The following is a 21,445-nucleotide window of genomic DNA, read 5'->3' as shown; positions in this document are numbered from 1 at the left end:
ACGAGGACGCCGCTAGACCTGGCAGACTCCCGTGCCGGTGGTGGTTTCAGGACAGCAGACAGAAGCGTGGTTGCAGGGGAAGGAAGACTTCACCCCACCCCGCATGGCAGACCGAGGGTGCCCAGCAGGGGCAGTGACAGTTAAACACTTGTAGGCAAAATGGCACGTGTATGTGTTGGGGGACAAGGGTGCTCATTGTTTCAACAGATTCTCAGAAGGATCCTGGTGCCAGCCCCCCACTCCCCATCCCCAAAGACAGAAAAACCATCGGCACCGATAATGAGCTTACTGTCACAGTAAATACTTTGTTATTAGAGAAAAGACTCAAAGGAGGAGGGTCGGTAATACCATGACTTCATCTTTCGGCACAGGTAAGACCATGCCTTGGTACCAAATTCAGTGGCTGACCATCAAAGAACTTATTCTGTACTCACAATCTGAACTTGACACGGGCCGCCCGGGGAAGATGCCCACGACAATCCTGGACAAGCCGGGACCGAGAGAGTCTTCATCTCGGCCCAAGTGTGCCTTGTCGCCACAGCGGCAGGAAACCGGGCTGCCCCCAAACTCGCTGATGGCCAGGCCTCCCCCCAGGAGTGCTCGGGTTTAATTGGCCCAGACAAGTCATATGGCCAAATCAGAGGTGGGGCAGGTGGGGCGGGTGGGGGTGTGGGGTTGGGGACGTGTGGTCTAGCCACATGCCCCCAAGGAGAACTGGAGTATTTGTGAACAGCCCTAATGACTCCTGCCGCGGTATAAAATTTTTTGAAAGAAAACCATAAAGTGTTCAGCTCATCCACTTTAAAAATTAAGAGCAAGGAACATAAAACTGTATTCAATAAATATAGTAGATAATAAAAAGAATTTCACTTCCATGTTATGGCCAATTAAGATAGACAAAGTTAAGGGAGAAGAGATTACAAGAGAGGGAGGGAAGGAAAGTGGGAAAAGAGGCAGAAGTGGAAGAAAACGTGGAAGGGGGGCTTTTGTGGGGAGGAAGGGGGGGTGTGAGGCCAAACATGTCAGCAGGGTCGGTCTTCTCTGCTGACCGAACCCCACATCTCAGGTCCTTTGGCCCCGGCTCCTCGGAAACCTGGCAGTCTTCCAGTTCTTTCCCAGCACCCCATCTTTCTGGGGGCCGCCCCCAGTGGCCACATGGAGCTCCGTTCGAGAAACACCTTTGCATGTGCCTTTCACAGGGGCAACGGACAAGGGGTCATGGAAATGGATTAAAAGCCAGGCATCATTCCTGGGCCACTTCCCCACCCTCCGTCTCCCCCTGCACCCTCCGCCCCCCGCCCCCCTCCACCTCCAGCCACCAGGGTTCCTTTTGTGTATGAATCCCCCCTGCTGCAGAGACACCAAAGTCTGTCAAAACCAGCAAGGAAAACCTCCTTCCTTAATGCAGTAAGTGGATTCAGGGCACGTGGTGAAACTATTGCATAAATATGCTAAGCACATCTTTTATAATAGAAAAGACTCGTTCGTTCTCTCTGTACGTCCGCATGTTTTAAAGGCATAAACTAGCCCCAAGGGCTGCGTCTTCCTCCACCCGCGCTCCTTGCTGGGCTCCCAGGGCTGAGGTTTCCTTCTGCCCTAGGAAAGTGCCGCTTCTGTGGCCGCCTGCTGTTCCCACTCACAGCCCACGGCTCAGAAACGGGGAGGTCAGCCAGGAGCTGTCTCTAGGCTCCCGGAGGAGGGATGTGTCTAACTGAGAGATGGGAGAAGTTGGGGGCAAGATGAGGGCTGAGGTGTCTTGTGATTTTCCAGATTCTTTTTGGTTTCTTCTTCGCTGCCATCACCCCAGGCTATGGTGGTGAGAATAATGCCATTCAGGAGCCGTGAGCCCTGCATCAGTGAGCTGTTGCTGTTTAACAAACGTCCCCAAGATGTAGTGCTCTAAAACAGGGACCGTTTATTATTTCTCATGGGTCTGTGGCTTGGCCAGGAGAGTCTTCTTGTCTGGGCTGGGCTCTAGGTCTCCACTGGGCTCACTCATGCACCCAGCAAGCTGCTGTGACGACTGCCGGGCTGGCCCGCCTGCCAGGCTAGCCTGGGCTTGTTCACGCGGCCATCGTAGGGTTCCAAGAGCAACAAGAGGGCAAGTCCCAAAGCTCCAGTGTTTTTCAGACCTTTGCTCAGGTCACTTCTGTTACTGTCTCATTGGCTGAAGTAAGTCAGGTGGCCAATCTAGATGGAGGGGTAGGGAAATAGACTCTAATCCTTGCTGGGAGGAGCTGTGAAGTCCCATTGTAGGGACAGGGTTGTCAGGAGGGGAAGGCTTTGTGGTCATTTGTGCAGTCTACCACTCCTGAAGCCGGGCCTTTCCATTCCACTTCTCTGGTGTATGTTTCCCTGATGCCCTTCCTCCCTGCGCCACAATCCAGGGCAAATAGGCAGCGTGGGGTCGATGTGTACCACTCTGTGAGGGATTTGGGGTATCATCACGCACAGGCAGAGGGACTTTCTTTGGTGTGTGTATGACAGCAAAAACAAATCCAAAATAACAGAGGGTTTAAATAAAATAGAAGTTTTCTCAGGTTAAGCACAGAATCTAAGAGCCTCGATGAAATCATCAGAGACCAAGGCTGCTTCTCGTTCACCGATGCCTACCACCCTCGGACAACTTCCCTTGTCCTCGTGGTCTAAGAAGGCTGCTGTAGCGCCACTCATCACATCTGCAGGCAGCAATGGGGAGGAAAAGGAGAAGAACTGATCTTTCTCTTACAAGAGAGGCCTTTCAGTAGTCTCACTCACTCCTGCTGACATCTCATTGGTCCGAAATGAGCCGTTCTTCCAGGTACAGGACACATCTACCTGCTAGGGTGACTGAGGAAAAACTGGGCACATTGATACTCTAATGCATTTTCTGACTAAGGAGGAGGAGCAAAAAGGATATTGCGATCTTTGCCAAAGAAGGTCTTTCACAAACATGGTATGTGACTGTGAAATCACGAGACATATTTGCATACGTCTCATTTGCTCATTTACCACTCCCGGGGTGGAGTCATGTCATGTCATCAGTTCAGCTCAGGTAAAGGCACACATTCCCCCGCCTTGTGGCTTGTCGTTCCCTGTGGCCCAGCAGCCGCTTGGGTAATGCTCTGAGAAGGCCAAGGACTGGCTCCATTACTTCATCCCAGGGGTGAAGTTCATTTTCACTTTTTCCTAATTTTAACTCGGATATGACAATCACACAGTCAAGTTCACAGATCTACAGCATACGGCTCGAGGACCTTTTAACGTACGTCTGCATCCATGTAACCACCACCCAGATCAAGTTACAGAACACTTTTAGGCCCCCTACACCCCCCCAGAAGGCTCCCCCACCTGGATTCCATTGACACCCACTCCCAGAGGTAACTGTGAGTCTGGCTTCTGCTACCATTGTGTGCAGGCTGCCCAGATTTTTCTGAATGACACCTATGCCGTGCGCCTCTGTTCCCTGCCTGGCATTTTGGGGTAACACTCCCCTCTCCCTGTCTACTGTAGTCAGGCAGGAGGAGAGCCAGGAGGCAAGGCTGCAGCATCTGGGGTAGGGCGGATCTGTGACCAGACCGAACTTTCTGGCTGAGCTTTGCCAGAACTCAGCTGCACCCAATCACCAGCACGGTCCCAACCTCCTGATGCCAGGTTATAAAACAGCATAAAACTGGTCTGCCCAGCGAACTGGCCCTCCTCTTCTCTTCCACAGCCTCTAAACAGAGGCTCTCTGGTTCTGGTCTCCCTGGGTCTCAAGGCTTCTTCGTGCTCCCAAAGGAAGACGGCGTCCCTGGGCGGGCACCTATCCCCTCCTATACCTACTGCCCTGCCTCGTCATGTTCTCCCTGCTGGCACCCCGTCCAAGGAGCCCAATGATTTATACAAGTTGACACGTTCTTTGTGACCACCATGACTGATGTGTGCAAGGGACATGGAGACCCACTTTGATTCAATCAAACTGATGCTCCAAACTGAGGTCCTCAGTCCAGTGACATCTGTCCCATCTGGGAACGTGGTAGAAACGCAGACGCCAGGCCCCCATCCCAGACCCACTGAACCTTGTCACCGGATCCCTAGAGGATTCACGTGTCCATAATGTTTAGGCTGTGACACCAAGAGGCACTCTAAGGGGGCAGTGGGCCCTTGATTGGGAAGCAGGGGCCCCCAGAAGGACCCGGTGCTAGGTGACCCCTTCTGGGTGCTCTGTGCTGGGGAGCAGCTGGACAGAAGGCCCCCACCACTGTATTGTCCCTGGAGGGCTTCCTTACCCTGCCTTCTTGACCCCATCACCCTCCCTCCCACCGATTTTAGAAACTGTCTTTTCCTTACTACCAATCCACGATCCTTTCTCTGCAGCAGAAACCCCAAGATTTTCTGTTAAGTTTGGCACAGATGCATTTGGCAGCAAAACCTGGTTTGAACTGATGTGAGGCTTTTTATAGTCATTATTTATCGCACTTTGTATGTCTCTTCATATGTTTCGGCACAGCAATATTAACGTGCCTGATTGCCCGCCAGGGGATGTTTCCGAAGACCTGGTTTCTGCGGGTCTTCCCTTCCTGATCCACTAAAACGTCTCAGTTCAGAACTCGTCTGACCCTGAAGGGTCTAGGAAGAGGTTAGGGACCTTTATCTCCTTTCTCTCTCATGGATGATGCATTCCATTTAAAAAAAAAATTACCCCTTCCTGGCAAATAATGATAATAATAATTGTTATTATTAAGTACAAAGGTAAAACTTGTGTGGAAAAATTCAGGCTATGGAAGTAGAGGACCCCATCTCTGCTCTTTGTCCTGGCTTGGTGTCTGCATTATTTCCTTTTTCTTTTCTTTTCTACACTTGCAGAGGTGTACCCTGAAATGCGTGTGAGCACACGCATTTTATGTATTTGTTTATTTGTTAAAGATTTTATTTATTTGCTTGAGAGAGCAAGAGCGAGAGAGAGAGAGCACAGAGGGAGAGGGAGAAGCAGATACCCCCCCCACTCCCCCCCAACCTCCCGCTGAGCAGGGAGCCTGGGATCACCACCTGAGCTGATGGCGGAAGCTTCACTGACTGAGCCACCCAGGCGCCCTCACATTTTAATACTAAAAGTGCAATCACATTTTGCCCGGCCCCCTGCACCTCCGCCCACCCCCACTTCAACAGCGTATGGGGGAGAAACCACACAGCAGCACTTGACCGCTTGGCAGGGGGGCCCTACTGTGCCCCTGGGACCTTCCCACGTGCAGGTGTGCCTTCTAAATGCCAGGGTCCACGTCCTTGGGCTCGAGGGCTGTCTCCAATGCCAAAGGCAGGGAAGGCTGGAAGCGCCAGGGAATTAAGAGCTCAGCAAGCAGCCCTCAACCAAGGGATCTCAGGAGCTGGTCTGCAGTCCTACCGGCTCCCTTGTTCTTGGGCAATAGCTCTTGGAAATGTTTCTTAGAGCCCCTCTGCAGGAATGAGCCCCAGTTGTCCGTAGGGGTAACCAGCTTGACATTGAGGGCGCTCCTTCTTCTTCTTCTTTTTTTTTTAAACACCCCAACATTTATTTATTTTAAAGAGAGAGAGTGAGAGCATGCATGTGCTTACTCGCAAGTGTGGGGAGGGGCAGAGGGAGACGGAGAGACAGAGACAGAGAGAATCTCGAGCAGACTACTGGCTGAGCAAGGAGGCCGATGCAGGGCTCGGATCTCACGACCCTGAGATCATGACCTGAGCTGAAATCAAGAGTTGGATGTTTAACCGACTGCCCAAGTGCTCCTTGAGGGCCCAACTATTGGTTGCCTTCCCTACCCTGACACCTGCCCCTACTTTTCTCTACCTCCCACCCATGCCTCTCCCGGGTTCCCACCACCTCCTGAATAAATAATGTGCCTTCTAATGCTTGTCTCAGCGTCAGTTTCTTCAGGAACCCAAACTATGACAATCGCAAAATACCTTTTGCTCTTTATTAATTATGGATATGCCTTAATTTCCGTAACCATTTCCCTAATACGGTCCTATTATTGGATAATTACGGGACTGCTAATCTTCCAATGGGACCCGTGAGGCTGTGGTAAATCTCCTTGTGCATATATTTTTGGGCATGAGCGTGAGTGTTTCTGAAAGAAAGGCCCATAGAGATAGAGTTTTTGGGTCAAAAGGTAAGGACATTAAAGATTTTGATAGATACGCAGGCATTTCCCTTAAAATATTTTGGATGTTGCATCGTTTTCTCTGCCAGGTGTTGGGGAAAGGCATGGTGGGGGGTGGCATTCAGCCAGCCACCCTAGCCCTCTGCCCAAGCCATTCATTTTTGTCTCCATCATGGCTGTCTGTCTTCCCTTTCCAGTTCTTGTTCTAGAGGATTCCCTGTCTCTACCCCTGGGCTAAAATAGATCGATATCTGTCTTTCTGCAAACACTTTGAATAGGTCTTATCCTTGTCAGGAATGGGGGTAAGAGGAAGAGCCAACCTGAGAGCTGGTGAAGAACGGCTTCCCGAGGCTGTTGCTTAAGCACCTAGAACTAGCCAGACCTGAAGCCTCGGTATTTGCCTTTGTTTGTGTCTGTAGAAGCAGATCCTGAGATGAGGATTTGATTGAAAGTACTTTCTTTGTAAAACGATCCCAGGGAGTGCACGTAGGAGAGCAGGGAAGTACTTGTCTCTCTGTCTTGTCTTTGGCGCTAACTGCCCTATAGGAATCATTTGGTTTCCACCCCCCCGCCCCGCCCCGTACTTCTTCTGTCCCCAAGCAGCCTGAGGGCCTAACTCCCTGGGTGCCTACGACATGCTAAGCCACAGCTCCCCTAGGAGGTCAGTTTGGAGGGTGTTTGATCCATAAGGTTCAGAAAGCGTAAGCAACTTGCCTGAGGTCACACAGCTAGGACAGGACGCGGCAAAAACATGGGCTCAGGTCTGGGTGAGCTGACGACCAGTGTTTCTTGCTGGTTTTCTTGCTCCAGGCCACCTGTCCTTTACCCAGCCCCTTCTCCCATTAGGTGCTCCTCTCTCAGATCCTCCCCCCCAACCCCTGTAAATAAGAACAGAAAACAGTTTCCCGTCCTTGTTGGTTCCTTCCCAGAACTCTGGCTCACTGATACTAATCTTCCTGCGTTTCCCCCATAGAGAGTTCTTTGCCATGGCAGCTTCTCACCCCACACTGTGGATAAGTGAGCAGGCCCAGAGAGGCAGTGTGGGAACCCCGAGGCCACACAGCCAGCGGTGGGCAGACCAGGCCTTGGGAGCTCAGTTTGCCTGGAAACCTCGGTAGGGCTCCCTCAACACAGGGTGTTTGCAGAATGCCTGGTGGTCTGTCCTGCTGTCCAGATTCCCAGGGGCAGGGAGCCGCGTGTGACCTCACTCAGGGGTGGAGTCGTGGGTCCTGTCTTTATCAGCCTTTGGCATAAGGAATTCGAATGTCCCCAGATGCGTCTGCGAAGGGGACTAACAGGACAGTTCCCCAAGGAGCTGGGAGCATGGGAATGGCCTGACTCGGCCTTCCAGGGATCCTCAGCCGAAATGGCCAGAGCAACCCTTCCTCCAGGAGCCAGGCATGTGCTGCTTCGAGCCGTGACTCGCACAGCGGCGTTGACACTTAAGGCCTACAAAGCCCTCCGAGGGTAGGCTCCGCTAGGGGCCCAGGGCCCGGAAAATGCAGGCCCCGTTCAGCTGTCGCCCGGCAACACCACACACAAACATTTACTGACAGGAAGAGGCGAGCGGCATTAAAGCCGCCTGACAGGGAGGTGATGGGGCAGCGGGGAGAGGCGGAGGTAGACAGTGTGTAATTGCCAAGCCGGAAGGCTGGCCCGTGGCCAGCGCACTGAGTTTAACCGTCTGTGTCACTGCCCTCCACATTCAAGGAGAATGCTGCCTGTGGCCGTGTTTCCAGGCAGAGAACCCCGTCGCGGGCTGACCCTGGGAGGACACACGTGGGGTTGGCTTTTGGTGGGGGGGGGGTCCCCACCCCACCATCCCCTCCCTCCTATCACAGACCCCGGGGCCGGCGGCGCCTGGACCCAGCTGTGGAAGGAGACGCCAGCTCTGGTTCCGGGGCGCTGCTCCACCGGGCTGCCCCTGCCTTCCTCCGAACACTTGGTAGGCTCCCGGTTCCTGGCCCCCTCCTCCGTCTGCCCTTCTGAGGAGGGAACGGGGTTCGTGGAGGGTCTTCCGGTGACCGCAGCCCCTTTTCCCTGACGCTCTGCTCTGGCAGACCAGGCAGAGTTCAGCCTCAGCCGGGAGGCCCACACGGAGACGCTGAGGCTTCCATGTGGGTTGGGCAATGCTAGAAACATCTCCTGCCCCTCTGTTGTTCTTCCTTCTCAGGCTCCCCTTTACTCAGTGAACCTCCCACTTAGCCCTGAATTAGTGACAAAGGCCCTTCAAACATGCCCACGGTGGCTGTGCGGCAGGGACCCAGGCAAGAGACGGGAGTGTGGGAGCGGGGACGAGCAGAAGCAAAGCCATTCCCCCCTCCAAAGGCAGCCGGCCCCTCGGCCTCTAGAAGGTCAACCCGACAGCAGGCTGTGGAATCTGATAGCACTCCTGTAGCTTCCAAGAAATAATTATTCCCAGGAAAGTGTTTTCAATTTTAGATAAACTGCTGTTTAAAACGCAGAGAGGACAGAACGCGAACAGTGGCAACAGCGTGCGGCTTCCCCCAGCGGGCCCGTCATTAACCATTGCTCCCCGAGCTAAAGGCTGCGGCTCTATCCCCAATTAACAGCCACATTCCAGCAAGCTCCCTGTTTATCAAGGCATTAGCGCTGACATCTGGGGACGGGCGCCTGCCCAGGCCTGCCAGCCGGGAGGATTGAGCTCCCGTCCGCCCGCGCTCCCACCATGGCCCCGGCCCTCCCCCAATGAAGGGTGGGCCCCCTGCTGGGTTGGCTTCTTCTCACTCCCGGCCCACCACTGTGTCATTCTCCCATCAGCCGGGTGCGAGCCAAGTGGCCCGGTCCCCGCGGGGACACATGTGCCTCTGCATGACCATGTGTGTGTGCCCACGTGCCCGTGTGCAAGAACCTGGTTTCCGGAGTAGACATCGTTTGGGGACAATTCTCTAAGGAATATTCTCTGGGAGCAGAAATGCTTTCTCTACCTTCTCAAGCCCGTGTGTGTGTGTGCGCGCGCACGCGCCCACATGTTGTATGGGTGTGTGTACGGTACGTGAGTGTATTTCTCCCCTTCGTTACGTGCCCTCTTTTTCTTCTTTTCCCTCATCAGCACTAAAGCATTGATGAAACATCTCCCTGCCTCCTTCTCCGGGCTTGTACGGAGTCTGTTGACCCCAGATACACTAGTCGCAGTGACATGAGCCACGGTCCCCCCGTGCTTGTGAGAGCAGGAAGCCTGGCAGCTAGCTGCCTCATTCTAGGGCCCCTAGGACCCCTGAGAAACAGGGATGGGCCCCTTCCCCTCCGGCGGAAAACCATGCCCTCTGCCCATACTGGGCTCTCGACCTCGGATGTCTCCCACACGCAGCTGCTGGATTAATTTTCTCCCACCTCTGCGCTTAGAACTGATTCCAGTGAGTCGAGGGTGGACGGCGTGGGTGTCAGGCCTTTGTTATCTACGGCGTTGAACAAACATTGGTTACCATTTCCAGGAGCATAGGAGGGTGGAATGAGGCGGTCGGGGCGCACCTCTCTAGCGAAGCCTTCTGAGGGGAGATCTGAGCAGTCGGGATCCATTCACCATCTTGTCCCCAGGCCCCATGATTCAAGTGAAGACAGCCATGCTCCCAGGGTCCTGGGGTGGGCCATGCCCATTCCCGCCAGGCAGCGGCAGCCCTGGGGAAAGCTGGAACCCTGTGGACAGGACACCCGTTCTCAATCACGGTTGCTTGACTAATATGTAAGTCTGAAACTGCTGGTGGTCATCTTGTCATCACTTGGGATAAGTGCCTGGAATCAGCCATGCCTGAAGCCAAGTACCTTTTAACATGTTGCTTTCCCGAGCCAATGCTTTTTTTTTTTTTTTTTTTTTTTGGACTGAGCCAGTTTGAATGGTGTTTTTCGGCCTTACAACTAAAAGAGTTCCGCCTGGCCTAGCTCTGAGAGACCTCGCTCTGGGCGCTGGAGGAGGGGGTGCCTGTCTCCCGCATGCCAGCAGCAGCCCAGAGGTGATCATTACGGACTGAATGGCAGATAAGCCCCAGAGCCACCTCATGGTTCGAAGCCCCTCAGGCACGATTCCCGCAGGCTAGCTCAGCCCTTACCACTCCCTGAGATGGGAATGATGCCTGTCCCCATTCTGCTGCTTGGGAAACTGAGGCACAAAAGAGTTAGAGAACACCACAAAATTAACATAGTTAATTTGTTGCAGAGGCAAGATTTGACTCCTGGCTGGCAGCCAGGGAGCCCCACTTAGGACTGGGCAGTCCTCTGAGGGAGCCTGGCCTGTCCCCTGGTCCTGTGTGCATCATGCCGGGGGCCCCTCACCATCACTGTCGGGAGGTGAAGCAGCTCTGATCCCACTTCCGACAGCTCTGTCTCAGCTGCCCCTTTGGATCTGTAGCTCCAGGGCTGGGTCCCACTGGAGAGCCTTCCCCCGGTGGCGGGGTGGCCAATCAGGTTGCATTTCCGGACAAGAGAGGCTCATGTTAGGGCTACCCATGGGAGGCGGCCAATTGTCCCTGGTTCTACACTTTGGCAGCTGCTTAATTTTGCAGAATTCTGTAGCCAGAGCGTATGCGCTAAAAACAATCCCTTGGAGCCCCTTTGACTCCACTGATGAAAACCCTCCCCTGGTCTTGCCCCAGCAGTGCAGTGTCGACATCATGGTCTGCAGTTCTCAAATTACTGTATCATTTCAGCATTTTGTTGTTTGCTGTTATGATTACTCCCATGATGTGGATGAGAACACTGAGGCTCAGGGAGGTGTTAAGTACATCTTCTGGCTTCAGGGGAATCGTCTTTGTCTTCTTCACCTTGCCAGGATTTGGCCCCTTCAGTGAACAATTGTAAAAGTTCATTGATTGAACAATCATACATCGGGCATTTTCCACCTGCCCGGTACCGGGCTTGGAAGCTGGAGATACAGGAGCGATGACTGCTGGCGGACCTCATAGCCCCAGCAAAAGAGTCATGTCTGAGGTGGTAGGTAAGAGCCATGATGGTATCGAGCATAGGAGATTGTCCATTTTCCCAGCTGGAGAAGGTTCTGGAGAAGTGACAATGCGCTGCTTGTCAGTTGGTCGAGATGCACACATGGGCCCCCAGAGGACATGGACAAACTTCTCAAGTCTTCCCCAGGCTGGTTGTCACGGTTGTTCACCTGTGAGCTTGACCCCGCCCACAAATTTTTTCTTATCCTTGATATAAATGCAAGACTGGTAATACACCCACTTTAAAGATAAGAAAACCAAAGCCTGGAGCGGTCCCAAGACTCAGGCCTCTTGTCTCAGTTCTGAAGTTTGAAGGCCTATCTCTACTCCAGAGGTCATTGCGAGATCCACAAGGCCACTGCTGTGACCCCGTTGCCACTCAGCTTTCCCCCTGCTCAGTCTTTTTCCCTTGTGTGGACATAAGTGTTGACCTTGAGACCACAACCCAGTAAACCTCCTTCAACCAAATTTTTTTTCTGAATATCTTTTTTTAAAGATTTATTTATTTGAGAGAGAGAGGGTGTGCCCGAGGTGGGGGGAGGGGCAGAGGGCAAGAATGTTCAAGCAGACTCCCCTGAGCGCAGAGTCTAACTTGGGACTCGATCCCCCGACCCTGAGATCATGACCTGAGCTGAAATCAAGAGTCAGACGCAGACGCTTGATGGACTGAGCCACCTGGGCATCCCTCCACGCAAAGTTCCATCTCAAAGTCTGCATCCTGGAGAAACTGATCTAAGACACCATGGTCCATATCTTTCTCATCTGATTTTGGTAGTCTGTGAGTAACAAACCTTCCAAAATAACTGTGACCTAAATATGACAGAAATTGATTTCTCATGTAAAATTTGAGACATTGGAAGTCCCAGGCTGGTAAGAGGGCCACCGTAAGGACTATAAGATCAAAGCATCAGTAACTTGGAATCCTTTGACGTCGTTGGTGGCACAATGTGGTTTCTGGATCCAGAGTTACCTCATGGTTCAAGATGGCAGCTTGAGCTCCCCATTGGATCCCTCTTCAAGCGTGCAAGACAGAGGAGAGCAAAGAGGGATGCACACTCTCTTTTCTTCCAGATCGCATTCCAGAAGTTGCTTCTGCTTGGATCCCACTGTCCAGACTTGGTCACATGGCCACACAAGGCTGCAGGCTGAAACTGGGACACATAGTCTTTACTGGGGGAGATGGGTGCGTATCCAGCACAAAACTGGGGATTTTATGTCTTGGGGAAAAGAAGTAGATGGGTATTTACCACAACTAGCAGGCTCTGGATGTGTGTCCCCCTACCCCCCCACAAAGCTACCCAGGGTTGTTTGGAGCCCCAGGGAGGGCAGAGGCTGTGTGGGGACTGTCCAGCCTGCCAGTCTTTGGTGATCACCCCTCATCTGTACACCTCAGTTTAGATCCAGGAGGACTGTTCCCTCTTGTTGTAAGGCCCCTTCTGTCTGGCTTGAGGCCTCCTTAAAGGCCAAATCAGTTCACACCCTCCCTCCCAGAAGCTCCCAGGGGAAGAATGACTTTTCTTCTTACTTGTCCCCTCCCTTTCTCTTTGATCTTGTGGTTCTTTAAGCGGGTGTCTTTCAGTCTCTCCTGGGGCAAAGAGGCATCCCTTGTTTACCCACAGATAATTAACTGCTATAGTCATTTCACACACACACACAGACGGCATCGCCATAATTATAGAAAATATATTACACATCAGGCACACGGAATGGGGGCAATTCACCAGCCAGTGGGGCCTGGAACCAGAGGTGAATGGGTGCCTCAGCTGGCCCCGGGTTTTATCCCTGGCTGGGCCCCCTTTGTGCAGATCTGGGCCTCTCTCTGCGCCTGTAGGCCATGAAGCTGCGATCAGTGGCCCCCTACCAGTGTGTATGTCTATAGCTAAGTGTCACCCCGCACCCCTCTTTTTGCTGAGGCATTAGACACAGCGGGTTTGGGGAGTGCTGACTGTGTGATTGACCAAAGGAGAGGAAGCCTTTGGACCAGGATGGAGAGGAGGGCTCTGCCAGGAAGGGGGTGGGGAGGAGAGAGAGGGGGAGGGGAAGGAGAGGGAGGAGAAAGCCAAGGGACTGACTGCAAAGGCAGAGAGATGGGCTCAGAGCTCCTTCGTTAGGGTACTTACCCAGAAGGGAGAAGAATGCTAAGCATCTACAGCTGAAGGGCAAGCCTGCTGCCCTCAGTGTGCACACGGAGCAGCTGGGAGGAAAAGGGCGCCCTGAGCCTGGCGGTTCGGATTCAGTACGTCTGAGGATCTGTCTCTCTCCCTGGTTTCCAGATGCTGCTGCTGCCCGTCCGAGGACCACGCTTTGAGTAGTAAGGATTCACAGTCATCTTAAAATGCATCCTCTCTTTGAGTCCTCACAGTGACCCTGTTTTACAACCCAGGGAATTGAGGCTCACAGATGCCAAGTACCTTGTGTGAGGTCCCCGGTCAGCCAGCCCGCGGCTTTCTGTTTGTTTTGTATGTAGAGCTGCGTCTCCCGGAGAACAGGTGCCATTGTGGGGAGGGGGGCGGCGCTGGGGAGGACAGCTCGAGCTCAGAGGGTTGGAGAGTGCCTGGGATACGTCTGGCGGGTGAACCCCGAGGCCCTGTTTTTGAGCACCGAGAAGCCAAGGCGCACAGAGAAAAGAAGTGGCCAGGGTGCCTGAAGCAGGGTAGGATCAACCCGGGGAGGAGACGCTATCCTCTCTTAGCCGCGGCTGAGCGGGACCTTGTCACTAAGCCGTGGGCCCAGAGTTGCTCAACTGGCTGGTGGGTTGTCTCTTGCAAAACGCTCACACTTTCTAAGATCAGATCTCTGTGTTCTGCCTGCAAATATCTTGGTTTGGATTCACAGAGGAGGCGGCGCTCTCTGAGTGAGAGTAAGTCATAGAGCTGTCTTCGAAGAAGGGTGTGCTTTGGGGGGTGGGTGCGTGCGGAGAGAGGAAGTAAATGAGGTAATGCATGCAAAAAGCTTCGCATTGTGCTGTGGGCTCATCGTGCAATTGTTTTCTGGTGGATTATATTAATCAATCAGACAGGGATCTTGAAATACGATCTAAGGGCTTAGTGGCAACGACCTCCCTACCGTGGGTCAGCTGCACCTGCGAGAGCCACAAAAGTGAGGTCCCTTGAGGATGTTGTTGAGTTCTTATGGAACTTCAAGTTTACCAGGGAGATGCCAAGTTATAAAGAGACTCGTAAGGAATGGGTGAAATCTGGTGTCTAGATGGGGCCCGTATCGGCTAGAGGTAGGGTGGTCCTCCTGGGAACGCCGTGCAGAGGAAGGAGGAGGAGGAAGAGGACATGACAATGCTCCTGGGGGTAGTCTAGGTCCTCCGAGAATCAGATGCCAGAAGAGGATTAAATGCGTCAGGATTTTATTGGGGGACATTTTTGTGAGAGAAAGGGGGAGGAGCTGGGTAAGGCTGGGAATGCCGCTCAAGAGCTAGTGATGCCCTCTGACCCAAGACAAGGCAGGGAAGTGGATAGGAGAAGCCTGGACTGTCCTGGAGTCTCTGGAAGGTTCCACAAGGTCGACAGTCCTCCAACCAGTCATCGGTCCTAGGAGTCCCATTTTCTCGCAGGAACATGGCTGTCTTAGCGCCAAGTGTCTCTGGGTCAGTGGCGGGGGCCTCGGGTGAGAAGGGCAGCCTTGGCCTAATGCTGGCCGGATTTCAGAGCTGGGCGGTGGGGGCCCTGGTGTGCTTTTGTTCCCTGGAGTCCGAGTGCTGTGAGGCACAGCTTACAGGACAATCGCATTCCACTCAGTTGCCTACCGGAAGGGGAAAGACCTTGAAATCCTCCGGGGACAGGGGCCCCAAGTCCATTGCAGTGCCTCCTGTGTAGTTGTCATTCTATAAATATTTGTCAACCGGCTGCAGAACCGGAAGCCGGATTCTTCCGTCTTGAGGGGTTTGTTTTCCTTTTGCTCTACATACCCTCAAAATAAGATGAATTCCTTTTATTTTTGAAATGTTTTCCTTTCGTGACACTCAGCTCTTTTTGCAAAAGTGGCCAGGGCTTGGCGCAGCCCGCCCGGGAAGTCCTCCAGGCTGAGAGGCGGGGGCCTCGTCTACTGCCTGGGGACGACATGGCTTGGCTGGATTGTCTCTCTGGGGAGAGCCTTGGTCCCATGGAGCCACCTTGGGGTCAGACCTGCCACAAGACAGAAATCTGAGGGGCGGGTCCCTTGCTTCTAGAGGGAAAGGCTCGTCTGTCTTTCATCACGTGGCTTGCTTTGTTCCCTGTCCCTCTGCCCCATAGGCAGTGTGTCGTCCGCTTAGACCCTGTATGCAGAAAGCCTGCAGCAGACATGACCTCCAGATGAGGGAGGGGGCTAGGGAAGCCAGAGTGCTGGAGAGAAGGGGAAGCAGCCCACGGGATGGTCCAACCCGCCCCCAAGGACTCCAGGGATCCTGCCTTCAGGGGCAGCCTCTGTCCTGCTTCTCCAGAGGCTGCCGCCAAGCCACATGGGACCCGGTTTCCTCTGCTGATGGAGGCAAATGCTCCAGCAGGAGACATCCGTCTTCTATGCACGTGCTTGTGCCTGTAGAGAAAGAGAAAGCAGCTTGTTCCTCCTGCTCTACTACATTACCGTGGCGTGGCCTGTGGCAAGCCAGCGCTGATTACTGAGTGCCGGTCTGCGCACGTACGCACGCATACATGTTAGGGGGAGCCCGTGAAGCTGAAGGGGGGGGGGATAGTGTGAGCAGTGCTGAATTTCTCACCTGATAGTTATGTCACTGTGAAGGAAGTTAACAGAATCTATGAGGGCCAGTAACCTATAATCCCCAGATGACACCACAAACAATAATAATACAGCCCTTGCTCCATGCAGGTCCTGTTCTGAGCTCTTTATATGTATGACCTCACTGAGCCCTGATAGCGCCTGATGAGGAGAGGTCCACTACAATTCCGACTTTACAGACTGGCAAACTGAGGCACAGAGAGGATAAGTCATTTGCTTCGGGTCATTTATGCCGGAAGTAACAGCACTAATCATACCTCCTCTCCTACAGGTTTTGGTAACTGCCTTGCAGAAGGAAAACAGAAAGCTAAGCCCCAGGTAGGAGTGGAGTTCTGGAAAGTCTGCACTGCAGAGCACCAGACCCTGGGAAAATCTACAGCACACTGAAAAACAAAACAAAACAAAAAACCCAGAAGGGCACCTCGTGTCCCAGATTACCAGTTACCAAAAAGCCCTGCAATTGATAGAAGACATAGTTCCTGGCGCCAGAGAGAACATCTAGAAATGCTGAACTGAATCCATGTGGACCATCGGCATTGCTTTCGAGAAGGATTCCTGCCTTTATGTCATTTGCTTGTTTGTTACTTGCAAGGGGTGAAGTGGCCAAGCAGTTCTGGTCCCACGTGATTTTTAGGTTGCCGGACAGTGAATAAACCGAGGTAAGGTCTGGGAGTCATGGTGACGGAGATGCCCCTCCAATACCCAGGCCATGGGCAGGGACAGTGGACGCTTCATACATGGGGCTCTGTGGCTCACTGAATGCCTTTCGAAGATCAAAGAAAGATTGGGTCATTAATCTTGTCTCGGTTATTACCGTATGTCTTCTATTTTTATTGTATTTAGACTCATGGACGTTGGAAAACTGGTTTTGTGGACACAGCAGCTTAGTGGGCGACAATACAAACCAGCTATTTTGGGATCTCCGATGGTTTCTGTGGGTCAGGACTCCAGGAAGGGCTCAGCTGGGTGGTCATGCCCACGGCCTTGGATGTGGCTACAGTTGGAAGGGGACTGACGCGGGGGTCTTCGGGGGTTGGCCGGGCGTTTCTCTCCTTGCCTGCAGGCTTGGGGCCTCTCCATGTGGTCGTTTAGCACAGGCTGGTTTGGCCTGCCTTCTAGCATGGCAGCCTCAGGCTAGCAAGACACAGCAGCTTGGTGCTCCAGGCCCAAGTGTCCTGCTGAAGCCAGCAGAAGCCTCATCGTCTTTTATGACCTGGTCTCAGAGGTCGTGCAGTGTCATCTCCACCACGGTGAGGTTTAAGGTAAGAGTGCAGACCTCACTGCTCCACGTCCTCATGAAGAGCCATCCTTGGAAAATATGATCTGCCACAGACAGGGAATGTCAGGGGTTCCAGGACAGTGTGAGAGCCCTAAGTAGGTCCCCGATAATTACGCCTCCGCCTCCTGGTTGCCCGACAGGACTGCCCAGCAATGCTAACTAGCTGCTGCATGGCGACCTGCCTAGAGGAGGAGGCCTGGGAGGTCAGGGCTGAAGGAAGGCAGTGAGGAGAGGGGTCACAGGAGGCTGAACAAGCTGAGTGACAGGATGGCAGAACCGGTGACCCAAGCTTCACAGATCAGAAAGGCTGAGCAGTAGATCAGGGGGCAAGAGTGGCTGAGTTCAGACTGCCCTGTGGAGAGCCCGGACCCAGCTCTGGAGCAGGGGAGGGGAAAGAGTGGGGGCCGAGGCCAGCATGGAGAGTCGGCGTTGACAGTGGCTGCTGCCTTTGCAAGGGCCACTGGGAAGAGGGCTCCGAGGAAGGACGGCAGGCCCTGGAATGTGGCATCTGCCTGAGTTGGCTTGGTGTTACCCTCTCGACGTGGTCCCCTGCCACCAGCACCTGGGGCAGGTGGAAACCCCTCCCCCGGACCCTGGAGGAAAGGCCAAGGTCTCAGGGAGGGGGGCTGTAGGTAGAGAGGCTGCCTCCCAAATCCCTGCCTGGGACCTTGTGGCCCACAGCCAGGCCTACATGAGAAATTGATTACGTGGCCAACTTGACCGCTTAAGGCCTCGGCAAGCGGAGAGCGACATCCATAACGCACTGCCGCCCACGCCGGGCGCCTCGGCGGCCTCTGTTTGAAGGTAAATCCATCCATAAGCCTGCCGTCACTCTGGGCTTAATGTACATGATTTCTGGCATTTACAGCAGCGCGGCTCCGAATGCTGGAAGAAACTCCAGCAGAATAATTTGCCAGGGGAAGGCGCGCAGAGTGGCAATTGCTCACGGCACATCTGAACGGCGACGGCTCCTGGGAAAACAAGCTCCCTGACAACGCGCTGGCCCACCGGCCTCTCTCCGCCGCTCACCCCAGCGCTAAGGAGGAGGGCTCTGCTCCAGAGGGAGACTGTGCGCTCCGGCCCCGAGGTTGGGTATCCTTCAGCCCCTGGCGGGGGGTCAGTCCTCGGGGCCCTGAGGGACTTTCTTGGCCTTCGGGACCCTCCACTTGGATTCAAAGTGAGCCACAACCGTGTTGTCTTGTCCCTTGGCTGGAGGGGCTGGGGGTGGTCTTCACACCCGGCCCTGGGGCTGTTTGCTGCCCGCCCCCCCCCCCCCCCCGCCAGCCCCTGAGAGCATTTCCGGGCCTCCTTCTATAGCCTTCTGGTGATCTCCTTGGCAGCCGGCTCCCCTCTTCTGTCTGCTTTTCTCAGCCTCTCTGTTCCTTCCTTTGTCTCTGTGTGTCTCAGCTTCCATCATGTGCCCTCAAATCGCCTGGCCTCTGTGTATCTCTCCATCTCGATCTCTCTGTGTCTCCAACTTCTTGTCTCTCTGTCTCCCTGTTTTTAATCCTTCTCGTGTTTCTCTTGCTGTCTCTCTCTCCCTCTCTTGTCTCGCCGTCTCTGTCTGTCTTGCCATCTCTCTCTGTCTCTCTGTCTCTCTGCCTCTCTGGGAGTCTCCTTGCCTCTCTCTCTTTCTTGCCCTCAATTTTTCAGTCTCTCTCTCTTTGTCTCTGTCCCAGACCCTGTGGCAGTTCACAGCCTGAGAGCATGTCCCGAGCAGACTGTGCAGTCAGCCAACCCAACACTGTATTCCCTTTATCCCCCTGTAGGTCCCTCAGAACCACCTGCTTCCCACCCTCTCCCCCAGCCCTCCCAACCCGGCCATGAGCAGCTTGGATACATGACCGTGTAGGAGTCCAGCCCAGAAGCAAGGCCCCCCCGGAGCTGCTCTGGCCATTTCTCTGCTGCGGGGACTGGCTTCTTTCCTCCTGCCTCCTTTAGTGATTTGACTTGGGCATAGGTGTCTACCCACACAATGCAGATAGGACCCCCTTGAACGCGATTTGGATGGCGTGGAATTCTCATACTGGTTCCCCCTTCTAAAAAAGCTGATTGTTTGGGGTGAGGTTATACACAACCACCCTCCCAACAAACCATGAAATGAAGATTCATGCATAAGGAATTTAGGAAGGAAAGGCTCCTGGGAGGCTGGGAAGACGGAGTGGGGACAGGACCAGAAAGGAGACCCAGGTGAAGGGGTGAGCTTAGGAGAAGTGGAGGGCAGGCTTGGCCTGGTTGTACAGGGGAACCATGGGGGGCAAGTGAGGTCCCTGAGTTGTCCTACCTCAGGTCAGGGACCAGGGGTAATGGTTTGTCCACGGCTGTGGGAGGTAAGGGAGGGGAGATGTTAAAGTCCCATGCATTTCCAGTTCCCACACTTTGACTCAAACCTTCAGGGCCTCCCCGGATTCCTCTCAATGTGTCTGATTGTAAAGGTGGTGATATCAGGCAGAGCCCTCATGGCTAACAAGTGTCAGGCACGAATCTACATGCCTCATATTTGTTAACTTGACAGATCCCCATAACAGCCCTATGAAATGGTTACCGTCACTCTCCCCCGTTTTACAGATGGGAAAACCCACGCAGAGACAGGTGGTTTCCCCAGGGGACACTGTGCATAAGTGGTAGAGCCTGGATTTGAACCCAGGAACACTGGCTCCAGAGCATGACCGCCATGCTACGCCCAGTCTCCCCCACCATGTGGTCAGAACACAGGGACGTGATCCCCATCCCCCAGCATTAGAAACACCGCTTTCATCCCTCCCCAAACACTCCGTTTTTAGAGATCAACTCTGAATGTCAACTTGTACTGATTTTTGCAGTGGTTTTCATGTTTTCAAAAGCCCACATTTCACTGCCTCTGGGGTCAGATGTGCTACTTTTTGGGACAAATGCCAAATGGCACAGCACAACACGAGACCCTTCAAGGAGAGAGGCCATGTCTTCTCTGTGAGCCCAGCCCCCAGCAGAAGCCTGTACCCTATAGCCAACCACGGCCACAAAAGCTTCCGCCTCAGCAGGCAAAGGGCAGGGATGTGGGACGTAGTCAACTTGCTTGGTGACAGAACCAAGCTGTGGACAAAAAAAGTCATCAGGGTGTGTGCAAGCCTGGGGCTGTGTGACTGGCCTCCTGGGGTCTGCTCATACCCCTTCTTTGCAAAGCATCCTGAGCCCTGTAAATACGGTCATAGCACTGAGGTGCTTGGAACCCTCCCATGGCTTCCCACCACTCTTGGACTAGACACCAAATGCAGTGCCCTTGCCCTGCAAGATCTGGTCCCTGTGGATATCTCTAGACTCATCCTGCACCTCCAGCGGGCACGCCCCTTGCCCATGGGAGCTCCAGCCACCCTGGCCTCACAGAGTCTCAGACAGCCTGGGACCTTGCTGGCAAAGCAGATCTGGGAGCCTGGCCCCCGGACCTGCTGCATCAGATGCTCTGGGGGTGGGGGCCAGCACCGTGAGCTTGAACCCGCCCTGCAGGGGATTCTGATGGCCACTGATGGTTGAGAACTCCTGACCCAGGCATCACCAGTGGCAACTCCGCCACCACCAACAGCCCTCACTGTGGGCCAGGTGCTATCCCCAGCACTCAGTGGGCATTAAACACAAGGTGTTTGTGTGTTACAAAGTCTGTGCCGATGTTAGGGATTCCCGCTCCAACCATACCCAGGAAAGGAAGTGGAAGGTGAAATTTCGTTGTGTCCCGAAGCGGCCTGGGGGTTATCAGGTGACCTCTGTCTATGGCACCTCAAAAATCGTGGGCCCCTTAAAGCAGGATGCATTCTTCCCACTTTTGTCTCTGTCTGCTCGGGCTGGTAACAAAATGCCATGCACTGGGGGGCTTATCGAACAGGAATGTATTTCTCACAGTTCTGGGGGCTGAAAGTCCAGAATTGAGGGGCTTGCAGAATCGGTGTCTGGTGAGGGCCAGTCCTGGCTTGCAGATGGCTGCCTTCTCACTGTGTCCTCAACAGGACAGGGAGAGAGACCTCCGATGTGTCTTCTTCTAAGGGCACTAATCCCATTACGGGGGCCCCACCCTCATGACCTCATCTAAACCTAATGACCTCCCCAAGGCCCTGCCTCCAGATATCACCATGTTGGAGGTTAGGGCTTCAACATATGAACTCTGGGGACACGTGTTTAGTCCATAAGACACATCCTTCAGGGCCCCTGGGATCACTGGAGGCAGCTCTAGGGTCTGGATCAATGTCCCCTAGGACGTAGGGCACCTGGATTCTGGGCATGTTGGGCTTTTCCCTCTCCTCCCACCTCCACAGGGTAGGGGGCTCTGGAGCAAAATCCGTGTAGCCTCTAAAATTCAGAAAGCATTTCAAAGAACCTTAGCCAAGTGACAAAGGGTGGGTGTCGGTGTCCTGATG

The sequence above is a fragment of the Martes martes genome (assembly GCF_963455335.1).
Source record: "Martes martes genome assembly, chromosome: X".
Taxonomy (NCBI): domain Eukaryota; kingdom Metazoa; phylum Chordata; class Mammalia; order Carnivora; family Mustelidae; genus Martes; species Martes martes.
Note: the sequence above shows the minus strand (reverse complement) of the source record.